This window comes from Gopherus flavomarginatus, chromosome 21 (assembly GCF_025201925.1).
Source record: "Gopherus flavomarginatus isolate rGopFla2 chromosome 21, rGopFla2.mat.asm, whole genome shotgun sequence".
Lineage (NCBI taxonomy): Eukaryota > Metazoa > Chordata > Testudines > Testudinidae > Gopherus > Gopherus flavomarginatus.
In genome coordinates, this window is record NC_066637.1 from 11,404,349 (window position 1) to 11,428,120 (window position 23,772).

At 42.2% G+C, this 23,772-nt stretch overlaps 1 protein-coding gene across 1 annotated transcript in view; it reads left to right on the forward strand.

Annotated features, from left to right (window-relative positions):
- Window positions 1-23,772, forward strand: part of PEX14 (peroxisomal biogenesis factor 14) — a 105,830-nt gene that overhangs the window by 54,236 nt on the left and 27,822 nt on the right. The window lies entirely within an intron of this gene.

The window sequence follows — 23,772 nt, forward strand, 5'->3', positions numbered from 1 at the left end:
TTGGGGTTAACTACCAGTAGAGGTCTTCAGAAGCGAGGATAGTTTAGAGTTACAGGCTAGATGGTCAATTCTAACTCCTTAATGACATTGGCTTTAAAATGACCAGCTGTAGTTAAAAGGTCAGCTGCTTCAGAAGAGAGCTGGAGAGAGGAATGAAGGAAGAGGGACATGGTAAGAGTAAACAAGGTCAGGTTAAGGTCAAGCTTGGGGTCAGCCTGACTTTCAGCCTGAAATGGCAGATTACTGACTGTGCATGGCCCTTTCTATAGCAGGAGCAGGACAGATCCTGACAAATCTAATATCGTCTCAAGCCAGTGGAACCTGCTTTGGCCACAGCCTGATAATAGTTTTCCCTTCTGTTTATAAAGGAACTGACTTTGTTTTTTCTTTTGATGTTCTGAAGTTTTAAGGCAACAATTTAGGAATTTACTAGCACATTTCAGGTGAAGTTTATTCCAGTGCAGATTGCCCAACCAAGAACCCTCCACATCACTTAAGTCCTTAGCCTGGGACTTACATGATAAAGAGGCTCATGCCCTGGAGTGAATTTCATGCTTTACAGAGTTAGAAAAGGTAGTTTAAGTGCTGGATGGGGGTGGAGGGTGGGTGGGCTGTAAGTGCAGACTACAAAATTATGGGGGATGGGAACCCATTTTAACATTAATGTTGTGAATATTACAGTGTAATTTGAATTGTTCAGCCAAAGACCTTGAGCGGTGGAAGGTAAGAAACTCCAGGGCTATATTAGCCAGGTTGGAGATATGAATTGTTTAGTGAAATCCATGAGACTTGATGGCAAGAGATAATCTACTTAGAGGGACCCCTGCTCATCTTGGGGCAGAAAGCACAAGGATGGAATGGCAGGAGTTGTGTTCTAACAGCTTTGCCGCAGAGAGTTCTGTGCAGGTACATCATTTGGAATAGGGTTCTTTCCCCGCTGACCCTAGTGTTAGTTACAAAGCAGCCCAGCAATGGGGTGCAACTCTGCTAGGTGTGTTGTTTGTCCTGCTCTGCCATCAGGATGGCATTGGATTTGCCAGTATTGCAAAATTTGGAGCTTGTTGGCCACTCTCCTCTGTGAGTTTTTCCTTGAAATATGTGGACCTACGGGGAGCAATTAATCATAAAAGCTTGGGGATTTCAACTCTATCATCGAAGCAATGAAGCAGGGGAAAGCTGAGCCTAAAAGCTGTGCTGACTACCCGGGGTAACCTGATACAAAATCTATTGTTGCCGAGAGATTCTTAGCCCCCAGTATATCGTGCAATATTATAACCGCCTGATCTTCTCCTCTGCTGACAATGACCAGTTATTCCTCATTTTCTCTCTCAACGTAGCTGGGTTAGAATTTCATTTGCAGAAGGTATTTAGAGCAATTTAGAGACAAATGTCTCTGGTGTTTGCTCTGCACTTCCCCACCACAGGCTTCGCTGAGCAGTTTTTAGTATCAGGAGCTCCATCTAATCTGTTTAATTTTAATAAATCCCTGACTGGGAGAAGAGGAGGGGTGGGAAGAAGGAGGCAGAGAGACACTGTGGCCCGACTAATACTACTTGTGAATTACTTTGCTAATAATTACCAAAGAGGAGAAACTGTTTGGTAGAACTGTTTGTTCCTGTTTGTTAATTCCCTCCCTCCCCTTTGTGCTAATTGCTCATATGGAAACTTAACTGTAGGAGAAAGGAAGGAACAGAGTCCAGCAATACCTGCACCCAGGAGTCATTGGGAACTTGATCATACGGGATCTGCCCACCTGATCATATAATGTTACCTTTGCTCAGTGCTCCAGAGCAAAGAGGCGCACATGTACATCATGCCAGTTGTGCCCTAAGGGGCAGGAAAAATTCTGTACTAACCCTAGGTGTGACTAGTTCAACCCTGGGCGCATATGAAGGAGCATTAACATGGCTGAGTATTCAGTTCCATTTACACCCTGAGATCTACCCATTGCTATTCTAAGTAACTATCCAGTGTTTTTCCTGAATTCTAGTCAAGTGGACTCTACCAGGACTTCCTGGAGTAGAAATTTCAAGACTTATCCTCTGAGGAAAAAATCCTGTCCATGTATTCATTAGTAAATACTGTGCAAGTCTGCAGCATGTTGCATCAAGGATCTTGTGACTTCAAGAATCATAGATTTTAAGGCCAGGAAGAACCACCAGATCATCTTGTTAGCCTTGCTATATTTCACAGGCCACTGACACCACTCAGCACCAATCCCAGAGCCTAGGCTTCAGCCCACAACCGAACATCTACAGTGCAATTTTATAGCCCTGCAATCTGAGCCCTGTGAGCCCTCTTCAGCTGACATGGGCTAGCCATGAATGGTTTATTGCAGTGTATACATACCCTGAGAGGGTTAAGCTGCCTGACCCAAGGGCACACAGCAAGGCAGTGACAGAGTTAAGAATAGAACCCAGGAGTCCTGACTAGCAGTCCCCTGTTAAACCCCTAGACACCTTCCTTATATCATATATCCTAGCATATCTATCATACCATATCATAAACATTTCTATGAACCTCTGTGTTAAAAATAACTTTGTACATATCTCTGTAGGGAATAATACAGAGGCATCATTTCCTGGGAGGATTTTGCAGTTGGTCTGGTTGTAGTTTCTTCCAGCAGATTTTGCTGCAGAGAGTGGGGCAGGACCACTGGCTTTCTGAGAACTGTAAGGAAAGAGATTGATACACTGGCTGTGGGGGAGCTCTCCGCTGCCCTAGTTGCAATCTGTTCCAGTAGAAGTGGATGTAGCGAATGTAGGGGTAAGAGCACTGGCAGCAGGGGTACTCCCAGGTACTGCAGTCTCAGTTTTGCTTAGGAAATTTCACGTCTGGGACTTGCAGTGAAATAATACCTTAAATTATAATAATCCCTTTTTTTAAATAAACATGTCTTTCGTGAAAAGGCAAATTCAATTTTGTTATTTTTAAACATTATTTAATATAGAAATTGTGGTCCCAGAGTTGCATGTCAGTTCAGTGGAAAATTAAGGTTACTTTAGAATTATCAGCTGGGTTGGGTTTGTTTTCTTGTGAAACAGCAGCTGGGTGGTAGTGGAGGGAGGCTGCCCCTATTTCTGTCCAGTTAAGAGGTTGGGGGTCATATATTACAGGCTTAGGATAATAAGCCTGATGAAGATGGAGAGGGTGAGGAAAGTGTCCTGAATTTAAAGTCCTGCAAAAGTTCAATGAGATTTCTGCGTCATCTTGAACACTTTAAAACTTTCTGAATACAGAGACATTAATGAGAAACATGAAGTTATTAGAATCATTTATCATTTTCTTTAAAGCTTACACTGGCATTTTGTGTAATTTATGACATTTCCTCCTTTTTATTGTGAACTTCTTCAGATGAAGGGGAAAAGCAGCTGTTTTCCTTCAGAGTATCTGAAAGAAAAAAAAAGATGCTGTTTGTTTTTTGTCCAAGTAGCTGATTCTGCTGATGATACGCAACAGAGAATCAGTGGCGCCTGGGGAGTAATTAGACAGCATGTGGGGTTTAAACCCTGGTGGAAATGTGTCTGTTGTTGAGCTGTTGTGGCTCAGATGTCCTGTAATGCTCAACTACCCATCCAGTAGCTAATGCAGGTTAAAATTGTGTGTTTTGAATCTATAACATGTGACTGCAAAGGGAGGATGGTCCAGTGGTTAGGGTGCTAGGCTATGGCTTGGGAGCCTCTGTCCAAATCCCTGTTCAGTCATAGACTTCCTGTGTGACCGTGGGCAAGTTACTTAGCCTCTGTTCCCCATTTGTGAAATGGAGATCATAGCACTGCCTGACCTCACAGGAGTAAGGAGAATAAATTCATTCAAGATTGTGAGGTCCTCAGGAACTACAGTGCTGGGGGCCTTATAAGTACCTTAGATAGACTATGGTCGCTGTTGAATTACATTGGGGAAGAATAAATCCAGAAATTTGCGGGGTCAGAAACTCTTTAGAACACTTATTACCTTGATTGGTGCTTTGTATGTTCGTATACACCTGCTTCCCAACCGAGTCAAACTTCTGTTTGATGAGCTGTGCAGGAGGTCAGTGGGAAGCTTTGCCCTTAACATGTTGGGTCTATTAATCTGTTTCATTACCTTGTCTTCTAGAAAGCAAGTTAATACAGAAGTTTTTCCGCGGCTCTGTTGCCTGTGGGTCCCACGCAGCTTTTGCAGTGCAGTTCAAGTAAAGAATATGACAGAAGTGGGAGGTGGTTGTCAGACTGGAGGACAGAAGGCAGCTGGAGGGAGGGTTCCTAAGCTGCTGATAAAGAGGCAATGCATGAATTATGGAGTTTTAAGTGCCTCACTCCACGAAAGGACCAAAGGTATTTAATCCTCAGGAAACAAAAGTACTGAATCCAGGAATCTGCTGTAGAAAATCAGCTCACTTCTCTTCCTCCTTTTAATCAACTGCGTTCCTGGAAGTTGAACCACCACCAGTAACTAAACAGCCTCTTTGCTGAAGACAAGCTGCTACAGAAAACCCTGGTGGATCACCTTGAGGATGGGAGAGGAGGGTCCACAGCCTGCAGTTGGAGAGTTTTAAGGGGAGTAAATTCTTCTGCAGATTTCAATTTTACTCTCTTTTATTACTTTCCTTTTTTATAATTTAAGTCCATTTCATGAGGCAGTTTGCATGTCCTTGAATGGAATCTTGTTACCATGAAAGCTTTTTTAGCATTGATTTCATAAGTCTTAATTTAATAGCTCCATCATTACTGAGAAGCCCTGAAAGTGAGGCCCTAGCTTTCCAGGTCACTGACCTTTTAATTACAAACCTTATTCTGATGGCCAGGTTATCGACTGGACAGCTCCCAGCTTCTGCCCCCACGATGAAAGTGAAAATAACGGCCTTTCCTCCTCCACCTCCAGTGAAGGGAGGAAAAGAAAAGTAACCTCTTGTGTTTCGAAAATTAATTTTCTCCTTCAGCTTTACTTTGTAATTAATTCTTTAACATGTCTCAGTGAAGCTTGAACAGTTTTTACAAAGCTTTTCCTTGAGCACAAAACGCAGTGCAAGTCAACGGATTCCAGTGACAGCTCATGCAAAAAGATCCAGTTAGTAATGTGCTCTCAAGACCCAGCCATCCCAGGAGGATTGTGGAGGTCTTCTCCTCCAGCTTCTGAAGACACAGTTAGTTTCACTCAGGGATATGTAGAGGGGGTCGTAGATCCAGACTAGTCTAGTCATTCTCTCTTGACTTAGCAGGATATAGATTTAGGAGGAGAGGGGCAAGAAATGGAGCTAAGGCATTAAGAGACAGATTTTCAGCCAGCCTTTGTTTTTTGTGTGCCTACTTCTGTGCATGCAACTGATTGTGCTAGGGGTTGCTTATCCCTTATCGCACATGCAGATTGGATAACTGGCTGTCCAGCAGTCTAAATGGTGTGTGCAAATGACTGTGCAGACCCCATGAGTAGCATGGACAACAAAAAAGAGATGGAAAACTAAAGGCCAGAGCTGAAAATGTGACTGTTAATAACTTTAGTTTGTTTTGCAATTACATGAGAATTCTCACTATATTATGCATACAATACAACCGGAGCCAAGAACCTCAGACCAGAGTAAGAGAAAAGAGCGGAATGGAATGGCCCAGACCAGGGAGGATGCTTACTCCAGACAGTGATTCAGAAGTTTGGAACAGCCGCTCAGATATGATAAAAACCTTTGTAGACAGATAAAACAAGAGTGCTGAAGAGAGGTTGGATGGCACTTTCCCATGGAAACAGAGTATTTGCAAAGTAAATAATTGTCTACATTTCTCTAGTGCATTTCATCTGAGGCTCTTGGAACACATTACACCCATCAGCTGATTCAGACTCTCATCACCCTCTTAAAAGGTATAAAAGGGTTATGATGAGATCACTTCACCTACTATTGAAATGGAGCTACCTTGAAGGTACAATGCAGCAGCTGTTTAACACTATTGCAAGAGTTTTAGGACAGGAAGTGAAGAATACTGTATCCAAGTGATCTTGCAGGGGGAGACTTGTGGGGATGGAGAATGTAATTACCTGAGTTAAAAATTTGCTAAGATACTTGAAAGGACCAGGGCATCTTCAACAACCACGAAGAGTCGGGTTCTCTGTTTTATGTCTCATATGAAAGGCACAGCCAAGTATCCTTTCATATTATTCTAGGACACTGGCTCCTTATTAAGTTTGAGGAAGGAACACCCAACACCCCTTTCTGCAGTATTGTTGTGGTTGTTAAGGCTAATTCCCCACTCTGGCACTTTGAGTGCAGAAGGTGGGGGCCCTCAAGGTTTTCTAAAAATAAATATTGGCCACTCCAGGCTTGTATTAAACTCCCAGAATTACAGCTTCTCTCTGACCTTGGATGGGTAGATGCAGCCACCACCCAAGTGCAGAACCTCTCTGAGAATCCAGGAAGGCGCAGTTGGGAATTCCTTCCTGTGGGGTACCCTCAAGCCCTTTCACCCACCCTCCAGGGAAGAGCTGAGAAAGAAAAAAAAAAAAAGAGAAATCAGCTGTTACCACCAACTAATTAAACAACCTGTGCACAAACCTCTTAAGACACAAAAATCCAATTCTGTTCTTAAAAAAGGTAAATTTTATTAATTAAAAAAAAAGAAAAAGAAAGAAAATACATCTGGGAACATAGACATTTGCTAGATTTTTAAAAAAAAACCCTACAAGGATTAAGCATCAAGATTAGCTTTCTTGAGGTCCATCTTAAAGGTTACAAGCAAAACAAAAGCACCTGGGGTTAGCACAGAGGAATCCACAAGCCATAAAGAAATAAAAGAGATAAAGCTAATTGCCTCTTCCTAGACATTTCCTGATATACTTACATATCTGTAAAAGCAGCAAAGAATCCTGTGGCACCTTATAGACTAACAGACGTTTTGGAGCATGAGCTTTCGTGGGTGAATACCCACTTCCTCAGATGCATGTAGTGGAAATTTCCAGGGGCAGGTATATATATGCTAGCAAGCAAGCTAGAGATAACGAGGTCAGTTCAATCAGGGAGGATGAGGCCCTGTTCTAGCAGTTGAGGTGTGAAAACCAAGAGAGGAGAAACTGGTTCTGTAGTTGGCAAGCCATTCACAGTCTTTGTTCAATCCTGAGCTGATGGTGTCAAATTTGCAGATGAACTGAAGCTCAGCAGTTTCTCTTTGAAGTCTGGTCCTAAAGTTTTTTTGCTGCAGGATGGCCACCTTAAGGTCTGCTATAGTGTGGCCAGGGAGGTTGAAGTGTTCTCCTACAGGTTTTTGTATATTGCCATTCCTAATGTCTGATTTGTGTCCATTTATCCTTTTCTGTAGAGACTGTCCAGTTTGGCCAATGTACATAGCAGAGGGGCATTGCTGGCATATGATGGCGTATATTACATTGGTGGACCATTAGAGACGAACACCTACAAAATCTCCACCAAGCATTCTCAAAACTACAATACCCGCATGAGGAAATAAGGAAACAGATCAACAGAGCCAGACGTGTACCCAGAAGCCTCCTACTGCAAGACAAACCCAAGAAAGAAACCAACAGGACTCCACTGGCCATCACATACAGCCCCCAGCTAAAACCCCTCCAATGCATCATCAAGGATCTACAACCCGTCCTGGACAATGATCCCACACTTTCACAGGCCTTGGGTGGCAGGCCAGTGCTTGCCCACAGACAACCTGCCAACCTGAAACATATTCTCACCACTAACTGCACACTGCACCATAATAACTCTAGCTCAGGAACCAACCCATGCAACAAACCTCGATGCCAACTCTGCCCACATATCTACACTAGCGACACCATCACAGGACCTAACCAGATCAGCCACACCATCACTGGTTCATTCACCTGCACATCCACCAATGTAATATACGCCATCATATGCCAGCAATGCCCCTCTGCTATGTACATCGGCCAAACTGGACAGTCTCTACGGAAAAGGATAAATGGACACAAATCAGACATTAGGAATGGCAATATGCAAAAACCTGTAGGAGAGCACTTCAACCTCCCTGGCCACACTATAGCAGACCTTAAGGTGGCCATCCTGCAGCAAAAAAACTTTAGGACCAGACTTCAAAGAGAAACTGCTGAGCTTCAGTTCATCTGCAAATTTGACACCATCAGCTCAGGATTGAACAAAGACTGTGGATGGCTTGCCAACTACAGAACCAGTTTCTCCTCTCTTGGTTTTCACACCTCAACTGCTAGAACAGGGCCTCATCCTCCCTGATTGAACTGACCTCGTTATCTCTAGCTTGCTTGCTAGCATATATATACCTGCCCCTGGAAATTTCCACTACATGCATCTGAGGAAGTGGGTATTCACCCACGAAAGCTCATGCTCCAAAACGTCTGTTAGTCTATAAGGTGCCACAGGATTCTTCGCTGCTTTTACAGATCCAGACTAACACGGCTTCCCCTCTGATACTTTACATATCTGGGGTTTCAAATGAGTAGTTTCTAGGTATGATATTTATGGGTTTTCATACCTGTCAGCTAAGCTCTTACACCATAGCTCTGTCCTGTCCCCCTGTCCCCAGAGAACAACCCAGACAGATAAAAGGGGAGTCATTTTACAATTTTAAAAAGTTCTAGCCTTCCCATTGGCTCTTCTGTCCAGGTGTCCATTCACTTCTTTTTACCTATGCATAGCAGTGAGACGTTTTAACCCTTTACAGGTAGAGCAATTAGAGAACAGCTACTAAGAGGTATTTTATAGCTACTGACCGGCTGGGTGTCCATAAAAGAGAGCTACCCCCTCCCCCTTCATTTATTACAGTGGGCTTTGGAGGCCTCGCTACCATGTATTGAGCCAAGATGACCCTGTTTATCTTGGGAGATCTGATGGACTCCCTAGAAATGCCATAGAATGAAGAGACTGAACACTTTTCAGCACTAGCAAACTTGCAACTGTTTCCATGTGAATCCAAGTTATCTGTAGTCACATCTGCTCTTGGCACTCTGCTAATGTTTGCCCAATGCTGATAATGTTCAGCATATACAGAGAAGATTCCTGCTTCAGGTTGCTCATGACCCAATAGTACAGATGCATTCATGAGTTGGAGATTAGGACCACAGCTCTGTGTTGTTCGTTTAATTTTGTTTTTCCTGAAAGTGATTGAGAATCTCCATCCATCTGCTAAGAAGCCATGTCTCCCTATCCTGCCAGTCTCGCATGTGCGGATCCGTCATCTGGTGTTCTGTGCCAGCTTATTCATCATGCTGACTCTTCCCCCATCAATTTTCCCACTGCTTGTGTTATCTGAACTTGTTATGAACTCTACAGATTTTCTCAGCTTTGTGCCAAGAGGAAATGTGCAACAGCAGTGCCAGCAAAGCTTCACCAACTGATCAACTGTTAGGATATCCCGGGGAGTTGATTAGACAGGACTATTCCTTGGGGCTGCTGAGCTTTTGGAAAAAGGTGGAGCTTTTAGGATGAGGGACAGAAAATCCTCCTTCCCCCTTCCTCCAAGATTTGGAAGAAAGATAGGGGGCAAGCCACTGGACCCCAATACAAATGGGGAGAATGATTCACATCCTGCCTCTGATTATGGACAGTGCCCCGGGATTTAAAAGATGACAAAAAACATGCAACTTCCGGGATAGCTGCTTGTTGATGCTGGAGACAAAAGAAGGGGAGATCCTTCCTGATCACTGCAAGAGATCATCTTGTGTTCTGACACATGGACTTTGCTTAGCATAAATGTTATCAATTGTTGAAAAATCATCCAGCCTTTATTTTTGATAGGAAATAGCAGGGATGGAATCAAGAATGGAACTGGGAAGCACAGGAATGCTTCTAAATGTTTAGTTCTGGTCAGGAAACTTTAGAGATGATACCTTTTGTGTTTGAAACTCCACTGTGGTCAAGGGATGCTGAATAATTTTTTTTAAAGTTATTTTGTATAACACTGTAAAAGCTTGAAATTAGATCTGGTTGAAAAATGAAATTTCTGTCCTATGGGAAATTCTGAGATATTGAATTGGAATAAAAAGTTGAAAGTTCAGAATTTTTTTCAAAATTAAGTATTCCAAAATATTTTGTTGATATTATAATTTATAATATAAGGGATGGCTGTAATAAAACATAACATAAAAGGCAAAATGATTAAATTGAAAGAGAATATTTTGACGTTATCAAAACAAAATGTTTGGATAACTTCTCATTGAAAACATCAATGAAATTGAGATCGTCCCATGAAATGTTTCTGTTTAGTTGAATCCGCATTTTCTAATGGAAAAAATGTTTTTGAAAAATTTTGATCAGTTCTACTTGGAACTGAAATGCTTCTTTACGGAAGTTCTTTCCAGCAACCAAATAAGTATCTAATAGTTTGTTTTTGTATGCTTGCTCCCAGGACCAGAGCAGCACACTTGTTTCGTGCTTGCAGGTTTGCTCATGAAATGCAAGGCTGCTGGCGTTGAACTGCAACATTTTCTGATGAGGGGAACCCCCACTTGGACTTGCAAAAAGACAGACGAGGAAAAAAGGCAGGGCAAACTTAGGGCCAACCAACCTTGACAGCATGACCCTTTAAGAAACATTTTCAGTGGGGTTTGATAAGTGCTTTGCAATTTCATGCCAAAAACATGAAAATTGCTGTGACTTTTTCATCTGGTTTCTGTGCAAGGCTCTGGAAAGTGCATTGCATGAAGCACCCATTTGATGTTTTAATGATGTTGCTGAAGAATCCATTGAGGGAGAGAGACTCATGGAGTTGACATCCTCTAAATGCTCATTTATTTGTTTCATAACAGAGGGTACAAGTCACATGAGTAGCAATAGCCTCTCTCTTACTTCAGGCTCACCCTGTGACACACTTGAGCCATTTAGATGTGCATTCCACAGAAAAAGAGAACTGATTTCATTTACAGTACAGTGAGTGAAGAATCAGGCATAATTCCCATTTCTCTCAGCTCACTTGTCCAGGAAATTCAGCAGTATTTCAGTGGAACAGGGTCCATCAGCACCTCTGTTGTGTGTTCATAGTTTGCAAAGTATTGGTAGATTGGAATACATTTATACAGTGCCCAGAACACACTCAGACAGTGCCTAGAAAGTTGTGTTTGCTCCAGATGTAGTCTTTATTTTAACAAATAGATGGAATGTTACTATTATAATAGTGACTTTCATTCTGGCTATCTGACAGTAACTATGTAATGTAAAAGTGATTAAAAGTGACTCTGCAAAATTAGCTCCTTTTGCTTCCTGTGTGTGTTTTGAGTCACACTTGCCTTGGTTACTGTCAAAAGCTTGTTTCCATTCCTGTTAGTACTGCAGAGCTCATACCGCTATGGCAGAGTGAGCTGGATTCCATTCTGGATCAAATTGTCAGCTAATTCTGAGTTTTGAATCTTTAGTATTGATGGTGCTGGGCAGAGAGAACACAGCTAGATCTTCAGACCCTACGTTGAGATTGCGGCAGGGACAGTTAGGAAAGTCATCTTTTGATGTATGTATTTAAGAAATTTAGCTGTGGATATCCTTGAGTGAGAGAATAAATATAGGGCAGCTAGAGGTAGGCTGGTGTGATGGTTATAGCTCAGACCAGGTGACAGGAGATCCAGGTTCTATTTCAGTCTCTGCCATGGACTTCTTGCATGATCTGGGGCAAGTAACATAAGCTGTCTGGGTCTCAGCATCCTCATCTATAAAATGAGGATAATGATGATTACTTCCACCTAACAGGCATGTTGAGCTTTAACCCATTCACATTTGTGAAGGGATTTGGGATCCTCATATCGAAGTTGCTTGACAAGTGTGTATCCTGCAATGTGTGATTTTTGAACCACACTTTCAGAGACACAGAGAATTTACCTCAATTGGACATATAAGGCAGGGGAAGTTTGTCAGAATGCCAAGGCTCAAGCAGATTGCGTGCAATCCTAATCTGGGCCTGGAGCTCTGACCTTTGAAGCAAGCTTCACCTTCAGACAGCCAAAGATATCTATATACGCTTGTATAAAAATATGTTTTCGGGTTGAAGGAGGAGTTCAGTCCCCATGGCCATCCAGCCCAGGGAAATTCAGTCTGTAACCCACTCATGAATGAATTCTCTCTTCCAGTTTTGGAGGGACAGCCCTCTCCCCTGGGGCTGGAGTGGGGAATGTAATCTGGGACGTGCCATGTTACTCTTCAGATTAAATCCATCCCACTCATGTTGGTGCTGCCCTGCCCGGGGTGGGATGGGAGAGATGAATTAAGTCTCCATGTTAATTTAGTCTGTGGGCTCTCCTGGACACAGTTTTGTTGTGTAATAGACCACATATTTTGTAGTGACAAGGGGACTGAGTGCTCATGTTGCTATAATCACATTACTCTTTTCTGCTCCCAACTACTCCCTTCCTAATTTTAACCTGGGGGAGGACCCTCCTTAGATAGGAGGGGAATTAAGTCTTGAGTTTGTTCATTCTGGCTCTTCCTGATGGATCCTAGCCCAGAATGGACCCCCAGCCCTAGGATGAGAGAGGAGAATTCATTCACCATTAAATCTGAGGCTCTCCTAAGTAAAAATTGTTGACTTTGTCATATTGTGCAAATGTGCATTGCTTTTATCAAGACAATAAAGGGTAAATGGGGTGATCTCTGCTCTTGTGGAGCAGTCGGATGGTTACATTACAGTCTTCTAGAACATCTTGCAGCAAATACATGGGTTATATTAAAAGTTGCAATCATATCATTTTTTAAAGTAAATTGCTGACCTTATGCGGTGGAATCAGCTTTATTGAATTTCGCCAAAAATGCGTTTATAATTCCCCCTCTGCCCCTGCATACACACGATATTCATGTCCTTGCTGTCCATGTGGAAATGTCCCTTTTTATGGTGATAAATTAAATTTGTCTTTGCTCTGCTGCCCTGTCTCACCTTTAAGATTCCATTGGGGGTGGGTTGGGATGCCAGTAGGTGGCCTTACTCCAGAGGGAGACTGGGCTGTGTCCCTGCACAAAGAGATAGGACATTGGACTGTGGCCGGAGGCCACTGAACAAATCACATATCGAAATCTATACTGCCATGGAAGCATTTCATATTTTGGGGGCGGATAAGGTATAGGACAGGTATAGCTCAGGTATTTTCTAGGAATGCTGAGGCATGAGAATATGTAAAACATTAATTTGACTTTAAATGCCTATATTTTGCTCTTAGGTGATTTCTAATTACCATACACTACAAAGAATAAAATTCACAAATAATTATTGATGTAGTCTCATAATTTCACAATTATTATACTCCTCCCCAGTAATAAACTATAATAATTCCTCAGCTCCCTCCCTGAATTCCTGAAATAAGAGATACTTTGCAGTATGGCCAGGAAATGAATAAATTTATATCCTGCACTTCTAGAGCAATTTACATGTTGAAAGCACTGTACAAACATTAGCTAATCCTCAGAACATGCTGTGTGGAAGCAAAGCATTATCATCTCCTTTTCTACACTCCTTTCTGATTGTACTTCCTCATCTGGTTAGCCCTTTTCATTTTAAAAGCATTTTACAAATGTTAATCCTTAGGGCACTGCTGGGAGGTAGACGGAAACTATTATTATCCCCATTTTACAGATGAAGAAACTGAGGTACAGAGGTTCAAAAGGAGTCAGTGTACCACATCTGGAATTAGAATAGAGGAGTTCCTTGCTCCCAGTCCTGAGCTTAGACCACCATATTGTGCTAAGGTGCCAATATAAATCAATATGTTGTTGTTGAGACAGCATAATTTCTCAGATTACTTTTTATGTATTTCCTTCTACAGGCCCCAGCTTCGTTTGTAACTAGTTGTATTCGCCACAGTCCAAACAGAATCATGTAAGTAGATGAAAGGGCAGGCTGTCTCTACAATGCTTGGCATTTGCCCCTTTCTGTTACATTTCCCCCAATCCCTCTCTTTGGGCATTTAAAAGACCAGTTTCTCATATCTTAAGTGAAGAATATCCCTGCTCCCACTCCTAGAGTAACCAGGAGCATGCAGCTGTTAAACCCAGAAATATAAAATACATGTTTAAAAGATGACTCTGAGTGTGTTTAAAAAGAGCAAGAGAGAAGAGGAGTTCAGGGGAACCAAAAAATAGCAGCTTCCATTATGGTAATTAAATAGCAACATTTAACCTATCAGGCTGTTGCGTGTATGTGAGAGGCGAGCAGGGAGCTGCATTTGAAATGATCACTGTATTCCTCGGGGAACAGAGTAGTTAAATAATTTGTTTGTGAGGTGTGAGTTCAGTGTCGGTAAAGCGAGCATGTGTGTGTTAGGAGCTACGGGGAGAAGGTGGCAGCGGCTATGTGTTTACAGAGAATACCCTGGGGGTTGGTATTTACTAGCACCTGTGTGCTGTCAATAAGAACAGAAGCTGCTGTTGCCTGTTGGTTAAGTTATCAGAGGAGTTGGGGCCTCACGTAATTCCAGGTATTGCATCATAAAGGCAGAACTTGCTTGATGCCAGGCCGCCTGGGACAGGTGCGAGGAACTGTTAAAGAAAACCAGGGAGAAAATGGGGGAAGAAGTGAATGGAGTCATTCTGATGCACTTCAGACACTGCAGTGACTGTAAAGCAGCAGTGGGCAACTGCAGCCCGCAAGCCACGCACGGCCCGTCAGGGTAATCTGCTGGTGGACTGTGAGACAGTTTGCTTACATTGAGCGTCTGCAGGCACGGATTCCAGTGGCGAACCACGGCCACTAGGAGCTGCGGGTGGCTGTGCCTACAGACGGTCACTGTAAACAAATTGTCTCGCAGCCCATCAGCAGATTACCTGGACGGGCTGCGTGCGGCCCACGGGCTGCAAGTTGCCTACCAGCAGTGGTAAGTTGTTGTAAAGGATAAGTTGTTCTATCCGGTCGTTGCACTTGGCACTCAAGAATGTGGGGGTAGGGATCCCAAAGAACAAGCTACTGCATAGAGATCTGCCACTTAAACATCACATCAAACAGCAGCTTCTGCTGCAACAGAGAGTGGTCCTCTTGTACCTGGCATCATTCCTGCACTTCGAGGATGTAGCTTTTCAGATTGATATGGAGTGACAGGAATCAGCAAAGCATGCCCTTCCTGCCCCTTTTATCACTGAGCCCAGCTCTGTGCCGATAATGAGGAAGCTGTTTGTGCACCCCTGTGTGCTGAGAGATGAAGTTTGTTAGCGTTTTGGCCCTTGTTAAGTGAGTTTCCTGTTCAATGCCATCTAGGGTCTGTCTGCCTCTTCTCATCCCCCCCACTATATTTGAAAGATGTTTCATTTGTCTAGAGAGTATTTCCAGACACCAGAACTTCAAGACCTGTCCTGGCACAATGTGAAAGGATACTGGAAAATCTCCAGCTGCCCCACCATCTAGTCTAACAAATGCTCAGTAACATACACACAAATGTTTCTGAATATTCACGCCAGTTTTTAAATGAATTTACTTCAACCATGTTGTTGCCTCTCTTTTGTTTGCTTTTTGTGAAGATTCCAGCCAAGGAGCTCACTGACAGAAAACAACCACTGTTCATGGAAAGCAAATCTTGAAATCACAATTGAGTGTTCACCCCAGAAACCTGACTTTAATAGAACCCAAATGCATAAAGACTTTTTATTATACAAGTAAGAAGACTCTGGAGGTGTGTTTGGCATGGTAATCATAACCCTAGAGAACCATGTTTTGTGTATGCCCAGAGAGAGCAATGATGAAACTCCTTTTATACCTTACCACTCGAATACACTGTGTGCGTATGTGTAGTCACCATAGTATTTTCCACTGGTTCCTTATTTTTACTGTTGTTAGCATGTTGTTAGCATGAGAACTCTGAAGAACTGCTGAAGACTCATGGAAAAAAACACTCTTGTGTCTAAATGGAACATTTCCCGTTAGATTTGCATGTCCCTTGTATTTTCTGTCTTTCTTTCCTTCTCCTTTATTACTAAGTACACACAACCCTAGTACAAAATGTTTGTTTCTTAAAAGTTCATCTGCTGCTTTTTCGTACCCCTCACCTGAGATCAGTGTCCTGTGTGATGACATAGACAGTTGTTTTATAAATGCATATGAGGTAACCAACAGAATTGTGAAGGGCAGGTAGATATAATTTAAAGATATATTTTAAAATTACAAAGCAGGATTACCTCTTAAATAGAATGTATTTCAACACTTTTATTGGCACCATCAGCCTTTAATTTTACAGGTGGCTAGCTTTGTACTAGCATTCAGCAAACATTGTTTTAATGGCATTTGAAAGATCTAAAACAAAAAAGAATGAAGGAACCAGGTGTAATTTGTAATCTGTAATGAATATTAGCTACCACGCTTCCTCATATTAGTATATTGGCAGGGAGATGCAAATCAGAGGTGCCATAATAATGCCTACCACTGAGATGGATTTTTCCTTATCAAGTTAATCTACTCAATACCCTGATGGAGTATATAGGTGTGCAACATATTACAGATGGGCAAGTTGAGGCAGAAAGGTGAGGTGACTTGCATGATGCATAGAGGGAATCTGTGACAGAGAAGGATTTAGAACTCCCTAGTTCCTGGCTTCCATCCTGTGTTCATTAATTTAGAGCATTCTCCTACGGCTTTGGGACTGGGCAGTAGTAGGTAATTGTGCTCATCCCATTACAGCAACACTTCCTGATGTAAGGAGGGCATAATACACATGGCAGTATGTGACTTAGTGTGCCTTTGGTGCATCTCATTGCCTGTCACACACTTAAAAGGGTCAACAGCTACACATTTTAGATGTTTTTTTCTTGGCATTAGGCTAGGCTGATTTGTGTAGTTGGTTCATTTGTGAACTTTAAAATGTTGATAGTGATAGAGGCAGCAAGAAACATCAAGGCAAATACATTCCAATCAATCTTAACTGTAGAGAGTACTCCCTGATAGCCATTGTGTAATGTAAAATATGCCAGATTCCTTTCCAAGTGGAGCCATAAGAAATTCTAGAGTAAAATGAAGAACCAGGAATGACAATTTGAAGACAAGATTTTTCATTCTTTTATACAGAAATTCTGCTATACCCCAGACATCGTAACAAATCCTGTTAAATGATTCTTTAATATGCCCTGAGTTTGCTAGCAAGCTGTCATCAGTACTTCTGTAAGATTTGTTACTCCAAAACCTCAGACTTCAAAAACTCTGGGTCTGGAATTTCATACTAGTCTTCCAGTCCTGCAGGTCAACTTGAATTTTCTGATCTAAATTCATTCCAAGTCTTTCAAGAGATGCAGAGCCATGTGGCATAGTGGATAAACCTATACAAGAAAGTGGAATTTTTATAAATGTTTCTTTATGAAAGTTTGGGGACGATTGGACAGTGAATTCCAGAACCACTTTCCAGCAAGGGAATCCTGACCAAAAGAGTTAACCAAACCTGTCAATCTATAAAATGTTGCCTCTCTTCTCCACCATTCAAAACGTTTCCTCTTCAAGTTAATTTGATCTTACATGGGAACTTTGAAGAAAGGTCCATATGTGGCCAACAGTTCTCGTACCTTGGACTACTGGAGGCCTGTGCCTTCAGTTTTCAGTGCTGCGAGCAAGCCACCTTGCAAAGGGAGATTCTTCAGAGTTGGCCATTGAGCATCATTCTAGCACCTCATCAAAGGAGCCACTTGAGCTTTTGCTGCTGCTCCTGCTGCTGCTGGAGCACCCCTGCAATAACAAAGGAGCTGTTTGAGTTCCTGCTGCCTCCTCCAGGGTGCCCCCCACCGTCTTCTGTGCTAGAATTCTGTAGTGATGTTAATCAGTCAGCCTAGGTTCTGAAGGGATCAGTATGGCGGGTTGTGCCTTGAAGGTGCAAGTCAGCTCATATGAGTCAGCTCATGTGAGTTGAAAATATAGTTTAATATTTTAATTCTAAAGATAAGGCTTAAAAAAATCCTTCTGAAATTCAAGGGGGAAGGGGGAGAATTGTCACCTGGTTTTGGAAGAGAACCTCAAGCTTTTCCCTCTGTACCCCCAAAATACTGACATTTTCTTCTTTTCCACCCAGAAAAAATGTTCTCTCAGATTGTACATCAGCCAAATGTCAGTATCGTTCTAATCATTCTCCGCTACTAAATAACTTTTAAAGAGTTAAGGATGGACATTTTTTTCACGCTTAGGAACTATATCAAAGTTCTTCAACCTTTCTGTTTCTTGTTAAGATTGGGAGCCATGCTGCTTTCTATAGCTAACTTTTTTAAACTAAGATTTGGTGAGGGTTTTCTTCCCCACCTCTCCAGCCCCAATAATACAACTGGTTAATTTGTGTGCTGTGTAGACCAAAAACTATTCAAGTGTCAGAGAAGTGAGCCCATCATAGAAATAAATTGCCTTTTCCTCCTGGATCCTTCAGAACATAAGTTCTTAGCTCCACTTTAGCAAAGAATAGATTTCATGGACTACCTTCCAATCTCATTTTCAGCCACACAGCATCACTATGATGATTATAGCAATTGCTTACCAGAAAAATTAGGATTAGGAAAATATTGCTATAATTTAATTGCGTTTAATACAATTACCTTTTTGTCCTTAATAAAACCCCAACCAAACAACTGATCACACTGTGTCTTTATCTGTTCTTAATGTCATCTTCCCCTTCCATGCATTGTTGTTATATATTCTTTGTATCGTGACATCACCAGGGAGCTCCATTGATGGATCGCGGCCCTGTTGTGCCTGGTGCTGTCCAGACACAGAACAAGAGTCCCTGCACCAAAGAATTTACAATCTTAAATAAAAGACAAGAAAAAGCAGGTAGATACAACAAATTGACTGAGTCCTCTCTCTCCGCGCACATACCTCTTTGCTGTCTGGTTCCCTTCTCCCCTGCATGTGTGCTACAGCTCTTAGCTACCGACTCCCTGAACATGCTGCCTAGTCTGTCGGTACCCTTCCCTCTTGTTTCAGCTCCCTTTGTGTGCTGCCTAGATACCTACTGTCATAAACAGATAGCTAAGGGTTAATGTCTCTTTCACCTATAAAGGGTTAACAAACAGTGACCTGCAAACACCTGACCAGAGGACCAATCAGGAGACAAGATACTTTTAAATCTCGGGGAGGGAAGCCTTTGTTTGTGGGTTTGGGGTTTGGCTTTGCTTTCTCTGGGTCCTGGACGGGACTAGAGGTGCAACCAGGTTTCTGCCAATCTCCCTGCTACAGTCTCTCTATCTGTTCAGAATTGTGAGTAAGAAAAAAGGCGGTTATAGTCTTTTAATTTGTTTTCTTATTTGCATATGTGTACTTGCTGGAAGTAGCTTAAATTGTGTTTCTGCTGGAGAAAGTTTCTTTCTATTGTTTATAAGTTGAAAGACCCTGTAACTGTTTACCATCTAAAGTGCAGAGATAAACCTTTTACTTTTTTTCTTTCTTTCTTATTAAAAGTTTTGCTTTTAAGACCTGTTGATTTTTCTCTCCTAATTAAGGCTCAAAGAAATTGAGTCTGTATATACCAGGGAATTGGTGGGAAGCAAGGAGGGAAAGGTAAATTTGTATTGCCTCTGGGTGAGGGGGAGAGAGAAACTTGATCTCTTTGTGTTGTGTTTCAAGGAATTGATTCACGGTATCTCCTAGTGTACCCAGGCAGGAAAGATCTGGGAGGAGGTAAAGAGGTGGGAGGGAATGGTTTATTTCCCTTTGTTGTGAGACTCAAGGAATCTGGGTCTTGGGGTCCCCTGGGAAGGTTTTGGGGGGACCAGAGGGTATCAGGCCCTAAAAATTCCTGATTGGTGGCAGCACTACAGAATCTAAGCTGGTAATTAAGCTTAGAGGACTTTATGCTAATTCCCATATCCTGGACGCTAAGGTCCAGATTTGGGAATTATACTTGACACCTATTCCGCATGATAATCTGCCCACTGGCTCCCCTTCATATGCTTCCTGGTCCCCTGCTCTTCTCCCACCAGCATCTCCTGGTGGTAGCTCTGGTAGTCCTACTGTTGTCTAAGATCCCCATCGGCACCTCCTGTTACTTCCTCCTCTTTTCCTCTTCTTATTATTTTAGTCATGGGCCATAATGGAGGCATCTAGGCTGGCCTCCGCTCCTTGTTCCAGCAACATTTACAGGTACCTAGACCCTTCTGATGCCTGTAGTATCAGCTTTGAAAAAAGGAGCACCATGGTTCAGTGGACAGGGCACTGGACTAGGACTCACAGGAAGAGGGTTCTCTGCCATTGACCTGCCTTGTGACTTTGTAAAAGTCACCTCCCCCCTCTGTGTCTCGATTTCCTCCCTCACCCTTGCTCTGTCTTGTCTATTTAGACTGTGAACTCTTAGGCAGAGAGTTCCCCCCACTGTGTGTATGGACAGCACCTAGCACAATGGGGCCCTGATCTCTGTTGGGGGCTCTAGGCACTACTTCTAATACAAATAAAGTAATGAGGAGGAGGAACCAGCACCATGTGACCTGCCAGCTGTCCATGTGCAAGGACTCTCAGACCACAGTATGCGATCTGATGTTTTGGAACAGGAATTAGTCGCAAGGTGCATCAGGAGTCCATATCTCTGAATACAGAGCCCCATTTCCAAGGAGGCCTAGTCATAATGGTAACAAGTGTTTATATTATGAGAGCATTAGGCTTATTAGGTTAGCATCTAACCTCCTCTATTATCTGGGGTGTTTAGGGGGTGGATTTACATGTTGGCTCTCAAGCAAATGTTCCTGAGACGATTTAGTCTCCATCATCTTCCATTCTTGGTAAATTACTCAACCTCGGAATTGGGTTCCTGCTGTGGACTTCCCTAACCTTAATGTGGAGCTGTATTGAAAATCACTTCTGTTATCTTGAGGCTCTTGGCCCTGCATGTGGCAATCTCAGGCCATCTCCTCTCAGAGTCAGTTACGCGACAGAGGGTCACTGCCTCACAGCCGTTTGCTGTGACTTTAGCTTCCAGCTTAGCCAGATAGGCTTCATCCAGCGTGGAAGGGAAAGCATATCTGTAGTGGGCAGAAACTGTCCTCTCCCCTTGCTTGTCCCATCATTCTGATATCAAATTTCTGATGATAGAAATGAAAGGCTGCAGGCAAGAGACCTAAAAGTAAATATGGGAGGGGAGGTTTCTTCCCCCCCCCCCCCCCCGGAATCTCTATATAGGTTACATAGAGGGGTAGCTCACTTCTGTCTTGTTTGCTGGATTTACCACTACCCAGAAAGACTTAGATTTATGGAGATATCCTATCTCCTAGAACTGGAAGGGACCCTGAAATGTCACTAAGTCCAGTCCCCTGCCTTCACTAGCAGGACCAAGTACTGATTTTGCCCCAGATCCCTAAGTCGCCCTCTCAAGGACTGAACTCTCAACCCTGGGTTTAGCAGGTTAATGTTCAAACCACTGAGCTATTCCACCATCTAATAGACAAGTGCTTCCTTGTAGGGAGCTAAGAGACAAGTCCATATCTGTTTTTGCATATAGTAGTGACACAGGAATTTGACCATATTCAGGGACAAAACTTTGAACGCCCTGTAACTAAGACCATGAGCACATCTGATCTTCTCTGAGCTTGTGCAAAATCTGTGACACCCAAAGTAAGCAGTCTGTTGATTCAAAGGTGATGAGTTCAAATCCTGTTGGGGCCATCATACTGCATCTGGCAGCCTCATGGAATTTTGAAATAGATAAGACCTCCTATATTACATCACATAATCAAACCACTTCCTCCTCCTCCATGATTGTTCCCTATACTCTATTTCTAGTGATTTATCTAATCTAATTTGGGTCCCTGAAATGTATAATTTAGTACTGGAAGCCTTTGCTTTGGCTATCCTCCCTTTTTTCCTGGGTGGGACAGAGATAACATACTTCATACAAATGGAGAGCTCTCTTTGCATTAGAAGAGGAAGACTTGACCTCTCTTATGACAGGCAAAACTGTGTCTCCTCTCCTTTAAACCACCAATGAAATACATTTTGCACTAGCTTATAATGCTGTGATTTATGCTGTGATATGCTTTGCAATAACCCAGTGTCCTTTTGCCTTTGTGTTGATTTTTTTCTCTCCTATATTTAATATATTTTGTGGGCATCTTAGTGCATGGGTGTTTTACCCAAAATGCCCATGGAAGATAATACTCCAAGCTTTTCCTGCTTCTTAAGCGGAGAGATCTACCATTTTCTTGAGTGTACCTATTTTTTAATTTTGTAAATTTATTTTTCTATTTTTGTTCTTTTGCTGCCACCTTTTGAAATAGCATTAACAAGGGGCATATTTCAAAATAACATACACAATATGTATGTATCTCTGTCTTTCTGTTTTATCTCTCTTTCTCACACACACACACAGCAGTAGCAACTTTTTCATACTATATTTTCAGCTTCTCATATTTAGAAACAACAAGAAAAGTTGCAGCACCTGTGCCTGGCTTTTCATTTAAAGATGCGCTAAACCAGCAGTCAGCCCCTTCTTGTTCAGGGTGGAAATACTTTGATCCAGCTTTCTGAAAACAATACTCATTTCATGAGAATATTTAATCAGTAGAAAATAGGGAGGATTTAGTTTGTTTGTTTAGTATTTAACCAAGTGAATAAGGCAGATTAAGGTGGGGGAGGGGACCAGACCCATAAACAAGGTGATATATAATATTTTTTTTCGTTCTCCTTTTAAATAAATACCGATCAGCTTTATGTTCGGAGACAATAGGAGCCGTTGGCTTAAATTTGCAGTTTACTGTATTTATGGCTGTAATATCAAGGTGCTGCCGTCGTAATTTCATGCCCCAATGAGAAGAGCAAGGTCGAAGCAAATGCTTCCATCGGCATCTGCTAACACACTAACTCATAAACAAGGCCCGGCTGGATCAGGTGGCACGGAATAATACAGGCTAATGAAATACAGCACAGCTTTCCATTACTGTTAGTTTTTACAGTGTCGTCATTACGTGTAATTTATGTTTAAAAAATTCAATTTTATACAAGGCTCTGGGAAATAGGGGTCTGCAGGTCACCCAACGACTTTTAACGGCTCTGAGAGTCCTTATTGCACTCCACTGTTCCAACAAAATGTTAATAATAAATAAAAATTTCCCCCCTGTTTTACTTTTTCTTCTTTCCCTGACTGAGTCTCTCCTTCTGCCTTTTTAATTTTGAGCACTTTAAAGAGAGTTTGGGGGTTTTAGGCATTTGGGGTGTGTCCTGCACCACTCTGATATTTGGGGAGGCAGCAACTGCCTGCTCATTCTCCCTCTGTCCATATATCAATCACTCAGGGTCCTGTAAATGTAATAAACACGGCTGAGGAGAGGGAGATACTTAACAACCTCTCTCCCAAACCCTCACCCTCTGACATTGCTCTCCTCTCCTCCATTACACTTCATTTTATTATAGACTCCAAAAGCCCAGGAAGAGAAACTGCTGCCAGAGTTTTTTTAATGTGGGGGGGGGGGTATGCCATTTTTAACCATTTTCTTTCTGGGTACTCAGCTGAATATTTAGCCTTGTGCTGTCAATCAGGTTTTCTCTTAATTTAGTGCAAGATAACTGAGAGGAAGGCACTGTTGTCAAGTCAGGATGCTGCTTAGAGGGACCTCTGGCACATTAAACAGTTGTGCAGAAATAAATAAATAAATAAATAAAGTTCACAGTTGTGTAATTAACGGTACCGTAGATTATTAAAGCAGAAATAATTCAAAGCATTCTAAATTAGTTTGAAAATTGCTTTACTTTTTTCCTTTCTCTGTTTGACAATTAAACTAGACTGGTCATTTTCATGTTGACATTCAGGTTCACATGTGCTTGTCCAATACTGGAGTTACAAGTGCATCTGGGAAGTGTCCAGATCCAAATAAACGACTTCATTTAAATGTAGAAAAAAAATCACAGGGATGTTTCTATTGACATTGGGTTTTGGTAAAACCTTAAG